The sequence below is a fragment of the Danio rerio genome, chromosome 2, assembly GCF_052040795.2.
Source record: "Danio rerio strain M-AB ecotype USA chromosome 2, GRCz13ab, whole genome shotgun sequence".
Lineage (NCBI taxonomy): Eukaryota > Metazoa > Chordata > Actinopteri > Cypriniformes > Danionidae > Danio > Danio rerio.
The window spans coordinates 13,863,407-13,876,667 of record NC_141022.1 but is presented as its reverse complement, the minus strand read 5'-3'; the positions used below and the strand labels follow the sequence as shown (position 1 = coordinate 13,876,667).

The following is a 13,261-nucleotide window of genomic DNA, read 5'->3' as shown; positions in this document are numbered from 1 at the left end:
TTGTTTCTTTTATAGTTGTTTGTGTAAAGTACTTTGAGTTACCATTGTGTATATAAATAAATAAATAAATATATATATATATATATATATATATATATATATATATATATATATATATATATATATATATATATATATAAATAAATATATATATATATATATATATATATATGTGCTGTATAAATAAACTTGCCTTGCCTGGGGATGGCTCCATGAGGGTGTCACCCTATCTAACAGCTGATCAACATGCCGTCTGTGCACTTGCCCATCACTAGTTCTCACTCTGTATGACAAGGGTCTTGTGACATCAGTAAACCCCTCGGCGTCCACTTTTTAGAACCTTTGGTGTAACTTCTCATGTACACCAAGTCATGTGGCCTAAACTCTCTGACAATGCCACGACCCTTTTCAGCATTCCGCTCCAGTTTGCGAAGCATATCTTCTCCATGGTCAGGGCGTAAACGATCCAGGGCATTGGTCAGTTGCCGATTCATGAGCAACTCAGCAGGACTTTTTCCTGTTGATGAATTTGGCGTGATATGTTGTGACAGCAAGAAGCGAGCCAGACGGGTTTGCCAGTCACCCTTGGTGATGCGAGACAGAGTATCCTTGGTCGTTTGCACCATACGTTCAGCTTGGCCATTCGAACTTGGGTGATTAGGTGCTATAGTGACGTGACTAATGCCATTGCTCTCTGCAAATTCTTGGAACTCTGAGGATGTAAAGGCAGTGCCATTGTCTGAAACTATAACATCGGGCAATCCATGTGTTGCAAAAAGCAGCCTCAGTGTGTTGATAACTGCTGACGATGACATAGAACTCATCCGGGATACCTCCAGCCACTTGCTTTGTGCATTCACCACTATGAGGAATACTTTGCCTTAAAAAGAACTCGCAAAGTCGATATGCAACCGGGACCATCTTTTTGTTGTCCACTCCCAAGGATGTACTTTTGCTTTAGTGGGTGCATGACGTGACATCTGACAGGTTCTGCATGCCTTAACGATTTCCTCTATTTCTCCATCCATGCCTGGCCACCATACATAGCTCCTCGCGAGCCCCTTCATGTGTACAATGCCTGTGTGCATCATGTAGCATAGACAGTACCTCCCTTCGGGCCGAGCTGGGGACCACCACACGACTTCCCCAAAGCAGACAGTTCTTATGCGCAGAGAGCTCATGACAGCGCGAAATGAATGGTCTAAACCGGCTATCGGTTGTCTCTGCCGGCCACCCATGCAGTACCCAACGTAACACCTGTGACATGACAGGGTCCTTTAGTGTACAGCTGGCAATTTTTTCAGCATGCATGGGTGCCTCTGGGACCATCTCCAGTATTAATACTTCCAATTGTGGAGGTGTAACAGCATCAGGCGCGGGTAGAGGTAAGCGACTCAGGGCATCAGCATTTCCCATTTGCTTTCCAGGCCTATAGCACAACTCATAATCATAAGCTCCCATGATCAAACTCCAACGCAGCATCCGTGGTGATAGAATGACCGGCATGGGCTTGGAATGGTGCAAGAGTCCAAGCAGGTGCTTGTGGTCTGTAAAAATCACAAAATGGCGGCCTGCCAGATACTGGTGGAATTTTCTGACAGCGAAAACTACTGTCAATGCTTCCTTATCAATTTGCTCATAATTTCTCTCTGTGGTGGTCATTGTTCTAGAGGCAAAACAAATGGGCTTTTCCTGGCCATCACGTTCCAAATGAAATAATAAAGCACCGAGGCCATAGGGTGAAGAATCACAAATCACTGCAAGTGGTTTCTTCTCGTCATAATGCGCCAACACCTTATCTGTTTGCAGCAACTGTTTTGCCTGAGCATACACCATCTCATGCTTTGCTTCTCACCGCCAAGGGGCGGACTGGTCAAGAAGAAGATGCAGAGGCTTTAGGATGGTGGCCTTGTTAGGGAGAAAACAGCTGTAAAAGTTAATAAGTCCCAAGAATGCCTGAAGCTCTGTCTTGTTCCAGGGAGATGGAGCCTTTTGAATGGCGTCCACTTTTTCACATGTTGGTTTAAAGCCATCCTTATCCACATGAAATCCTAAGAATTCCACTTGGTTTGCTGCAAAAATACTTTTTTATTTTTTTAGTCGCAAACCCGCTTCCGCAAAACACTTTAATATAGCCCTTAGCTGTGCATTGTGTTCCTCCATAGTCTTGTCTGAAATTAGGATGTCGTCCAGGTATGGTTGGACACCTGGGATGCCTGCAAGCAAAGTATCCATAAATCTTTGAAATATTGAAACAGCTGTTGACACTCCAAACTGTAAACCTCGAGCCCGAAAAAGTCCATGGTAAGTGTTAATAGTCAGTAAGTCGGCTGCTTCATCATCCAATGGGAGCTGATGATAAGCATCAGGTTTCACAGCTGTGTTGACGGTACAATGATAATCTCCACAAATCCTCAGACCCCCATCTTTTTTTGCTACAGCCACTATGGGTGTGGCCCACTTTGCATGTCGCACAGGCTCAAAAATCCCTTGAGCCTCCAATTTATCCAGCTCTTCATCAAGGTGTGGCCGTAAAGCAAAAGGAACTAGACGGGCTTTAAAGAAACGTGGCGTTACTGTGGCATCAATATCAATTGAGATTAGGGGCATTCTGCACACCCCAATGTCCTGAAATACCTCCGCATATTCAGTCAGTATTTCCTCCATGGCCTGGTGCTGCACTCTGTGCACGCCTTAAACTGATATGCCAAGGGCATCAAACCAGTCCCGTCCCAACAGACTAGTGCCCTGGCCTCCAATAACAAACAAAGGCAGTGTGTTTTGTGTCCCTTTATACAGCACTTCTACAAATATCCTTCCTTTTACTTCCAAAGTTGCTTGTGACTACTGCCTTAACACTCCGCTGTCTGCATGCATTTCACGAGGCTGAGAGGGCCAAAGTGAGTGATAAGTATGCTCACTAATCAAGGAGCATGCTGCTCCTGAATCCACTTCCATTGTGTGTGCTTGTTTATTTAGTATTACAGTGGCCAAATATGGCTTATGCCCCCTTTTTGTGATTTGGCAGTTGCGCTAAAAACAGGGTACTCATTTTGCTGGTCATGAGTTACAGTGTGTGTAGGTCGTTCTGCAGTGACACCGGCTGCCTCCTTGTTATCCTGTCTTGTCTTGGACAAGCATACTCGAGCAATGTGTCCTTTTTTTTTACAATAATGGCATACAGCAATGGAAAATTTACAGGTTTGTGGAAAATGCTGGCTGCCACACCTGTAGCATGGTTTGTCACGGTTTTAACTTTCACTTGTTGTCACTTTGTGTGCTGATGCTTGTGTATGTGTTGCATAAAGAATGTCATCTTGAGGCAGTGATTCATGTTGTTGCTTACGAAGTAGGCGAGCATTTACCAAAGCTGTTTCTGCAGCTAATGCCCTTTCTTCTGTCTCTTTAAATGTGAGGGTAGGTTCCGCCAGCAGGCGTCGCTGCAGTGCTTCATCCAAAACACTGCATACAATTCTATCACGCAGCATGGCATCTAACTGATCCCCAAAAGAGCAATAGACAAAGAGACGTCGAAGTTCAGCGATGCAGTTAGAAATGCTTTCATTAGGCTTCTGCTTACAGTTATGAAAGTGAAATCGCTGAATGATCTCTGACGGCGCTGGGCTGTAATGACGTTTTAATGCCGCCACAATGTTTGCATAACTCACTGTAGAGGGCTGCGTTGGGGCAATAACAGAACGTAGTGTGGAATATGTTTTTGCGCCACATACACTAAGCAGCACAGAGCGTTTTTTTGCGTCATCCTCAATATCATTTGCATAAAAAAAACTTTCCAGTCTTTCTATATATTCTTCAAAAGAATTGCTTGAGCATTCATCAAACTATTCGATACGGCCGAGCATCGACATGACTTCAGCTTTTACTTTGTGAGCAGCTCTTTACTTATCTGCACACAATCTGTCCGAATCCGCTCGTCACCAGTGTAAGATACTTAAATGACAGGAGGCAGAGATATTTGGAGACTCTTTACTGAGTATATGCAGCACAGAACATGCAACTACGGACAGCATCCCCATTGAACTAACTCAACTTCCCCTTCTCCGGGTGTGTTTTTCTCACACGCCCCTTCCCATCTTTGCTCTCTTAAAGGAGCTTCAAATTATATACAGTCAATACACTATACATTACCAATCTCTACACTATGTGTGTGTAGGAAATTAACTTACAGACTGACTTATGTGCGCAAAAGATATTGTGTGTTATGTTAATTGTGTTATGTTACATTTCCATTGTTTGATGGATGTGCGTGAGAAAAAACTATTTCAACTTTCACCCACAGCAGCACTCATTATACTGTCAGTTCAAGAGCAGTAGACCAATCAGAAGAACTAAAAGGTGGGACTTGTTTTGCGAGATTCTATACAGTAGCAACTTAGCATGAAAATGGCTACATGCCGATTGAGCACTGGGTCTCACATTTCACACACAAAGACATGTTATTTGAAAATGGCTTCTCAGGTGTTACACTGATATGTTTTTTTTTCTAACACCAATCATTGCACATCTGGACTGACTGTATTCATTGTGGAAGTGTGTGAACCAAACCATGACCCTTGTACCGTACAAATGTACCATTACACCCATAATATATATATATATATATATATATATATATATATATATATATATATATATATATATATATATATATATATATATATATATATATATTTCCCCAATTTCTGTTTACAGGAGAGAAGATTTTTTCAACACATTTCTAAACATAATAGTTTTAATAACTCGTTATTTTTAAACTCATATTTTACTAGATGTTTTTCAAGACACTTCTGTACAGCTTAAAGAGACTTTTAAAGGCTTAACTTAGTTAATTAGGCAGGTTAGGGTTATTAGGAAAGTTATTGTATAGGGAAGGTTTGTTCTTTAGACTATTGAAAAAAATATGTAGTTTAAAGGGGCTAATCATTTTGAACTTAAAATACTTTTTGTTCTGTTAAACATCATTTGGGAAATGTTTAAAAAGAAAAAAATATCAAAGGAGGGCTTATAATTCTGACTTCAAATGTATATTTTAGGGGATTTGCTGGCAGTATAGGGTTGAAGGAACTCTGTTAGGAGCTGTCTTGGCTCTGTCTGTATGAACAGAACAAGATGTTGGGTTACATTTCCAAAAGGTTGTTATAGGTGTACTTTGGATACTGGTAGAACTGCCCTTTCTCTTACTGGTTCTGTTCATTATTTCTATGGACTGAATTTCTAGCTGCAGCCTGAGGCTGGTGTGTATGCATAAAAGCTATGCCAAGCAGTTTGATCAATTAGATCAAAAGCAACTAGTAACAAGCTTCTTGGGTGGTTTATTCTTTTATTATATATATATATATATATATATATATATATATATATATATATATATATATATATATATATATATATATATATATATATATATATATATTAGGGATGCACCGATATGGTTTTTTTGGCTGATACGATAACTGATAATTCTTCAGACTTGGCGGTCGATAGCCAATATGTATAGGCCGATATTTATAAATATTTCAAAATGATATATTTTTATACAGCAAACTTCATAAAAGATTGAACTGCTCTTAGGAACTAAATAGTCTATAACTTCAAAATTGCAAGGTGATTATAGACCTATATTCATGTTTTCACATAAATCAGCATGCAAAAAATGCATGACTGTTGCATAAAATTAATAAGGTTAAACACCAAAAATGGGATTTAATAATAATAATAATAATAATAATACATTTTATTTAAAGGCGCCTTTCTAGCAACTCAAGGACACCGTACAATTAACAAGAATAATAAAACAACAAGAGAAATAATAAAATATACACAGCAATAGTGCAAATAAAATTAAGTATTAAAAGCCATCTTTAAATAGTGGGTTTTGAGTTTTGATTTGAACAATGTAAGGGAGTCAATGTTTCTGATGGCAGGTGGTAATGAGTTCCAAAGCCACGGAGCAGAGCGGCTGAATGCTCTGTTGCCCATTGTTGAAAGGCGAGAAGAGGGAACAGACAAGTGGAGGGAGGAAGAAGATTGCAGAGTGCGAGAAGGAACAGAAATGTGGATGAGGGCAGACAAATATGGAGGGGCGAGATTGTGGATGGCTTTGAATGTTAACATTAAGATTTTAAAGTCAATTCGAAAATGAACAGGTAACCAATGAAGCTGCTGCAGGACAGGGGTGATGTGATGAGAAGAAGGGGTTCTGGTGATGATACGGGCAGCTGAGTTCTGGACCAACTGAAGCTTACGGAGAGATTTATGAGTGAGACCAAAGAGAAGGGAGTTGCAGTAATCTAATCGAGATGTGACAAGGCTATGAACGAGAACAGCAGTGGCATGAGGGGTAAGAGACGGGCGGAGACGGTTAATGTTGCGTAGGTGGAAGTAAGCAGAACGGGTGATGTTATTGATGTGTGAATCAAAGGATAGGGTGCTATCAAGGATGACACCCAGACTCTTAACCTGTTTAGAGGGATAAATGGAACAGTCGTCAATTGAGAGAGAAAAGCTGTCAGTTTTGGAGAACTATTTAGTTTGAGGAAGTTAAGAGAGAGCCAGGACTTGATTTCTGCTAAGCATACTGTAAGGGATGTAGGCGGAAAACAAGAAGAGGGTTTGCCAGAGAGATAGAGCTGGGTGTCATCCGCATAGCAGTGAAACTGTATGTTATATTTACGGAGAATATTACCAAGTGGAAGGAGATAGATGATAAAAAGTAGGGGCCCCAGGACTGAGCCCTGGGGAACACCCGAAGAAACTGTAAAATGCTGAGAAGTGAACGATTTGAGTTGAATGAACTGAGTGCGGCCAGAGAGATAAGATTAAAACCAGTCAAGTGGGGTATTGGTGATGCCAAGAGTGGATAGTCTATTGATGAGGGTGCTGTGAGAAATAGTGTCAAAGGCCGCACTCAGGTCTAGGTGAATGAGAATAGACATTAGTCCAGAATCAGCTGCCATGAAAAGGTCATTGGTGATTTTAATCAGGGCAGTTTCTGTGCTGTGGAGTGGGCGGAAACCAGACTGGAACTGTTCATACAGGTTGTTCTGAGATAAGTGGGATTGGAGTTGTATTGCTACTATTTTTTCAAGGATTTTGGAAATAAATGGTAGATTAGAAATAGGTCGTAAATTATTAAAATTAGATGGGTCTGAGCCAGGTTTTTTGAGTATTGGAGTAATTGCTGCAGTTTTGAAGGAAGCAGGAAAAGTTCCAGAAGAAAGAGAAGAGTGAATAATGGCTGAAATGAGAGGGATGAGAGAAGGGAGACAGGCTTTAACTAGAACAGTTGGGAGAGGATCTAAATGAGAGGAAGAAGACTTAGATTTGGAAATAAGATTAGAAATTTCTGAGGTTGTAGGGAGTTGAAAAGAGGAGAATAAAATTTCAAATTCTGGAAGTTCAGATGTAATGCTCGGAAAGGATTGTGAACCAAGATGCTGGTGAGTATTAAAGATTTTTTCATTAAAAAAGGTCATAATAGAATTACAGAAAGCTGTTGAGTGAAGGTGAGATGGTAGTGAGTCTGGGGGGTTAGTGAAAGACTTGTATAGTGAAAACAGATAAGCAGTGTTACCTTCATTGGAGCATATAAGATTGGAGAGATAGTTGGATTTAGTTTGGATGATGCAATTTTTATACTGTATGATGTGATCTTTATACATGTCTTTGTGAACAGTAAGGCCAGTTTTTCTAGAAAGTCTTTCAATTTGTCTGCCTTTGGCTTTCGTGCGCCGCAGTTCTGGCGTAAACCACGGGGCAGACTGAGAAAAGCAGACAGATCTTTTTTTTAAGAGTGCAAAAGAATTAAGAATATTTTGAAGTACAGTGTTGTAATGAGAAACTAAGTCATCTGGTGATGAAAGGTTAGTAACGTCAGGAAGAGAGTTAATATTAGCAGAAAAGGATTCTAGATCAATATGTTTTATGTTACAGAAGGAAATAGTACGGAGAGGTTTGGTGGAAGAAAGAGGGAGTGCAAAATTAAATGAGAGGAGAAAATGATCCGTTATTGTGAGTTCATCAGCAGAGAGGTAAATGGGTGAAACACCAGAGCAGCAGATAAGGTCGAGGGTGTGTCCTTTAGAGTGTGTGGGGACATTGACATGCTGTTGAAGTCCAAAGCTCTCAAGACAGGATATAAAATCTCTTGTAAGAGAGTTATTAAAATTATCCACATGAATATTAAAATCTCCTAAAACTATAATATTGGGTGAGAGGGTAGTAATATGTGTTAAAAAAGCAGCAAAGTCATTTAAAAAATCTTTATTTAGTTTGGGGGGACGATAAATTATGGCAACATATGTAGGTGTGGATCCAGAAAGTTTGGAAATCATAGTTTCACATGAAGGGAATGAAGGAACGGGAACCGGCGAGATTTTCAAACTCTTGCGGTAAATCATCGCGAGACCTCCTCCCCGACCTTCTCCGCGGGGTTGACAGGTGTAAACAAACCCTCCAGGAGTGGATTCGTTTAATCAACAAGCAAGTTAAATATATTTAAATAAGATGAAAATGAAAGCACTATAACTGAAACCAGCTCAAATGGTATTGAATAAAACGTGTTACATTGATGTACACGTACAAATTAGTCATGTCCGAAAAAGCCTTTTTTAGAGGTGTTTTGACAGTTCAGAGCCACTGTACAAGTGAACAGCTAAATATATATAGTAAGTTTAGAAAATGCGGCACAGATTCATCCCATTTGGCGCTTTAGATTCTTTTGAACATGTAGCTGCTGCTTGTCAATCAGACAACACTTCTGCGCTCATTCTTGCTGTCAATTGCGGAAAAAATGATCGATGAAAAGTTTATGATAAACCGCTGTGAGTTTCACTTAACTGTAGAGGCAGAGTTGCCATCAGAGTCAGGTTTTCATACAAAACCTGCAATGAGCTGACTTTATGGCAAACACAGAGCTGAATATAAAGACAGAATGAGCAGCTGGTCGAGAGCCTCTATGACTGGATTCACCTCTCCCCCGTGCTACAGTGTGTTTGTGCGGTGACAGCTCGCGCGCTCCATATAATCAATATGAATATTCCGATCAAACTGAACACATCTTACATCAACAACACATGACGAGCAACGCGTTGATAATAACAAATAATCAGATTACAAACAACCGTTATGTTTACACGTGTTGTAAAATGTGCAGGTCCAGCTGCAGTTTGGGGTGTGTGTGTGAAGCGGAGAGGGAGAGGGAGAGAGAAAGGAGAAGCGGTTTTTGGGCAATGAGACTATTTTAGGTGACTGATTTGTTGTACCACACGGAAATTAATAAATATTTTGGACCAAGTTACATTTGTCCTCGTTCATTCACTGGCTGCAACTAAAAGAGAAGGCAATTCACCACGAAACTAACATTATTCGGCCCTGGAGTAATAAGTTATCCCCTGCTATCTCTACACAACAAAGAGACGGAGCAGGAAAGGTTTACACATGTAACATTTTTCCTGAGACGATTTAAAGCAAAATACACAATGACACTCAATCAAACACATCTACAATGATAAGGAACATGGTTACTTATTGACTTATTAACGCACAGCAATATCACACAAAGAAATGACAGACTTTGAAGGAATAAACAGTGTGGGAGAGATCCATTATAGTGCACTGGGCAAGTCTGAACAAGTTCCGCCCACGCATGCGCGACACGCAGGTCTGTACATATACGTAATTTATCGGCTTAAAGATATCGGCCTAATTTAGACATCGGATTGATAACAGTAATCTTAAAAATAGCATTTATCGGCCGATAATGATATGGCCGCCAATATATCGTGCATCCCTAACATATAAATATATATATATATATATATATATATATATATATATATAATTTTTTTTTATATTTATAGATTTACCATTACTCGAGTATTAAGATTATTAGTTTTACTTGAGTACAGATTTTGAATACTCAACCCATCTATATAAACATATCTGGGCTGCAATATTTAATGACCAATGTGTGTCCAGGAGTTTGGGATCTTAGGTGCACTTTGGATACTGGCAGAACTGCCCTTTCTCTTACTGGTTCTGTTTATTATTTCTATGGACTGAATTTCTAGCTGCAGCCTGAGGCTGGTGTGTATGCATAAAAGCAATGCCAAGCAGTTTGATCAATCAGATTAAAAGCAACTAGTAACTAGCTTCTTGGGTAGTTTATTCTTTTATTCTCTCTCTCTCTCTCTCTCTCTCTCTCTCTCTGTGCGAGTGCATGCTGGGAGTGTGTGGACAGATTCGGGTGAGAGTACCTCTCTGTGAGAGTGAAAATTTCTGTTTCTTTACTATCCCTTCCCTTCTAAATTATAGAGCTAGATTAGAGTTGTTGTTTTTTCCCTCCTTTTCTGATCCCTGACATCGGTCAGTGAGCGAGGAGGAGGATGAGTTCAGATGCGAGAGATTTCTCGCGTTTAACACTCAAACATGGGTGTAAATGTATACCTGACGCCCAGGTTTCAGTGGAGGACTGTCTCATCGCTGTTAGTTTGGCGATCGGTGGTACTAATATCAAATCAGCCTCCCGTATGAATAAGGCAATCGTGTTCTTTCTGAGTGAAAGTCAAATGGTAGATAACCTGATTGAATCGGGGCTGATAATCAAAGATGCATTCGTACCGGTTTTGCCTTTGTCAAGTCCATCCAAGAAAGTTGTTTTATCAAACGTACCTCCGTTTGTTAAAAACGAAAAACTAGATCAAATACTCCAGAAGTATGGTAAAATAGTAAGTCCCATCAAAATGATTCCACTTGGATGCAAAAACCCTGAAATTAAACATGTGATGTCTTTTCGGCGTCAGACCTTTATGATTTTGAATTCTCCGAATGATCCACTAAATCTGTCAGTGAAACTAAGTATTGACGGTAAAGATTATACAATTTTTATCACCTCAGATTCTATGAAGTGTTTTGTCTGCGGCGGTTTTAATCACGTTAGACAAAGTTGTCCAAATCGAGACAGACCTGTGGCCGCTCCTGCGGCTCCGACTGCAGATGCGGAGAACAGCGAGGAGGCGCTCGGTACAGAGGTTGTTTCGGCGGCCGGGGCTTCAGAACCCCGACCGGGTGAGGCGACTGAGGTGCCGGGCGACCTGCCCGATAACCCGGTGCTAGTCGCCTCTAAAGACGGCCTGGAAGGGGCTCCTGAGGAGGTGGCCGGACCGAGTAATGCTGTACCGCAGGCAGAAACGAGCCTGGAACAGATTTACTTGGAAAAAGCGTCTGAGATCGATCCACTTTGTTTTGATAAACAAACCGACGCGGACAAAACTGAGAGTGATATAAATGATACATTGGATCAAAGTCAAGATGATATTTCATCTCAAGACTTTGCGGATTTAAATGTACAAATGGATTGTTCTGACAAGGAAGATGAGGATGATGCAACATTAATGGAACCAAAAATGATGGATTTACGGCCTACTTCTGGAGGTAAGACTAAACTTTACTCAGTTCAGCAGATTAACAACTTTCTTGACTTTACAAAAGGTCTTCGCAAACCCAAAATAGAATCTTATTTTCCTGATTTAAAACTGTTTCTGCTGTCTGTTACAATGGCAATGAGAAAAGCATCTATATATGAACTTGACAAACCTAAAAGATATCGTTTGAGAAAACTCATGGGTAATGTTAGAAGTACTTTAAACGGACAAGATTAAAATGAGCATGTCTTGGTTATGGAGGTTTTATTCTAATGGATTGGTATTATTGAAGGCCCTTTTTATACTTATTTTCATGGCACCTTTGAGACTCAGCTCATTAAATATTAATGGAGGTTGTGATGCTATGAAAAGGGCTAGTCTTTTTGATTATATTATGATGAAGAGTGCTGGTGTGGTTTTTCTGCAGGAAACACATACAGATGTTAACAATCAAATACAGTGGTTGAATGAATGGAAAGGGCAGGTGATTTTAAGTCATGGCACGAGTGTTAGTGCAGGAGTGGCTATATTGCTGGCACCTAATTATAAAGAACAACCCTGTAGTGTTTTTGATATAGTTTCTGGTCGCTTGTTAAGAGTTGATGTGACTATTCACGGAATTGATTTCTCCTTTGTTAACGTTTATGCACCCAATATTGGGTCAGATCGTGTCTCTTTTTTTGAAAAACTTAAAATAGCTTTAAGTCACATACCTTTTGACAGGACCATTGTACTAGCTGGTGATTTTAACTGCACTTTGAATCATACATTAGATCGAAACCATGAAGAACCTCACAGTAAATCAGCAGATGTACTTCAGTCCTTGATTATTCATCATAGCCTTGTTGATGTTTGGAGAGAATCTTTTCCCCAGACTAGACAATATACATGGATGAAAGTAAACCGCAACATGGTTTCTGGAGCTAGGTTAGATAGAATTTATGTTCAAAAAAGTAAAAGAAGCCACTTCTATAAGAGTTGTATAGTTCCTACTGCTTTATCTGATCATCAATTCATATCTACTGATATCACCACTGCAGAGAGCACTTCTAAAAATGCATATTGGAAGTTTAATAGCAGATTATTATTAGATCACAACTTTGTGCACTCTTTCACTTATTTCTGGGAGATCTGGAGAGAGAAAAAAACACAATATAAGTCCCTGAGTCAATGGTGGGACATTGGCAAAATTCAAATCAAACTGTTTTGCCAGCAGTACACTGGTTATTTTAAAAACTCTCTAGCCAATGAGATGGCACAGCTTGAACAGGAAATTCTTCAACTTAATTTTGATGGTGACATTGTTGATTCTGTGGAGACTTTGGAGCGTAACAAATTTCTTTTGCAGAATTTATTGAAAGAAAAAGCTCAAGAAAAACTTGTCCGTGCAAGATTTACGACTTTTAATAATATGGATGCCCCTACGTCTTTTTTTTTCGGCATGGAGAAGAAGGTTGTAGATAAGAAGATTTTAAGCTGTTTAAAACGTCCAGATGGAAAAAGGATTATTGATGCTCATGGAATCATTTCACACGCTTTGTCCTTTTATGAGGAATTGTACAGTGCTGAACCATGCAATGAAGAAATGGCTGATGTTCTCCTTCAGGATTTACCACATTTTTCAGATCAAGAGAAATCCATGATGGATAAATTATTGACTTTTGATGAACTCTCTACAGCTGTTCAGGAGATGTCTTCGGGCAAAACACCAGGACTAGATGGACTTAACACAGAATTTTACAAACAGTTTTGGCCGATTATTGGAGAAGATTTGTTTGCTGTTTTTATAGAGAGCTTAAAAAGGGGCACACTTCCTA

The 13,261-nt window shown here is 39.8% G+C and overlaps 2 protein-coding genes across 15 annotated transcripts in view; one reads left to right on the top strand and one right to left on the bottom strand.

The window, feature by feature from the left end:
- The window catches only part of LOC147846232 (uncharacterized), an 849,179-nt gene that overhangs the window by 409,687 nt on the left and 426,231 nt on the right, over nt 1-13,261 (top strand). The window lies entirely within an intron of this gene.
- Nucleotides 1-13,261, bottom strand: part of prkag2b (protein kinase, AMP-activated, gamma 2 non-catalytic subunit b) — a 105,522-nt gene that overhangs the window by 49,588 nt on the left and 42,673 nt on the right. The window lies entirely within an intron of this gene.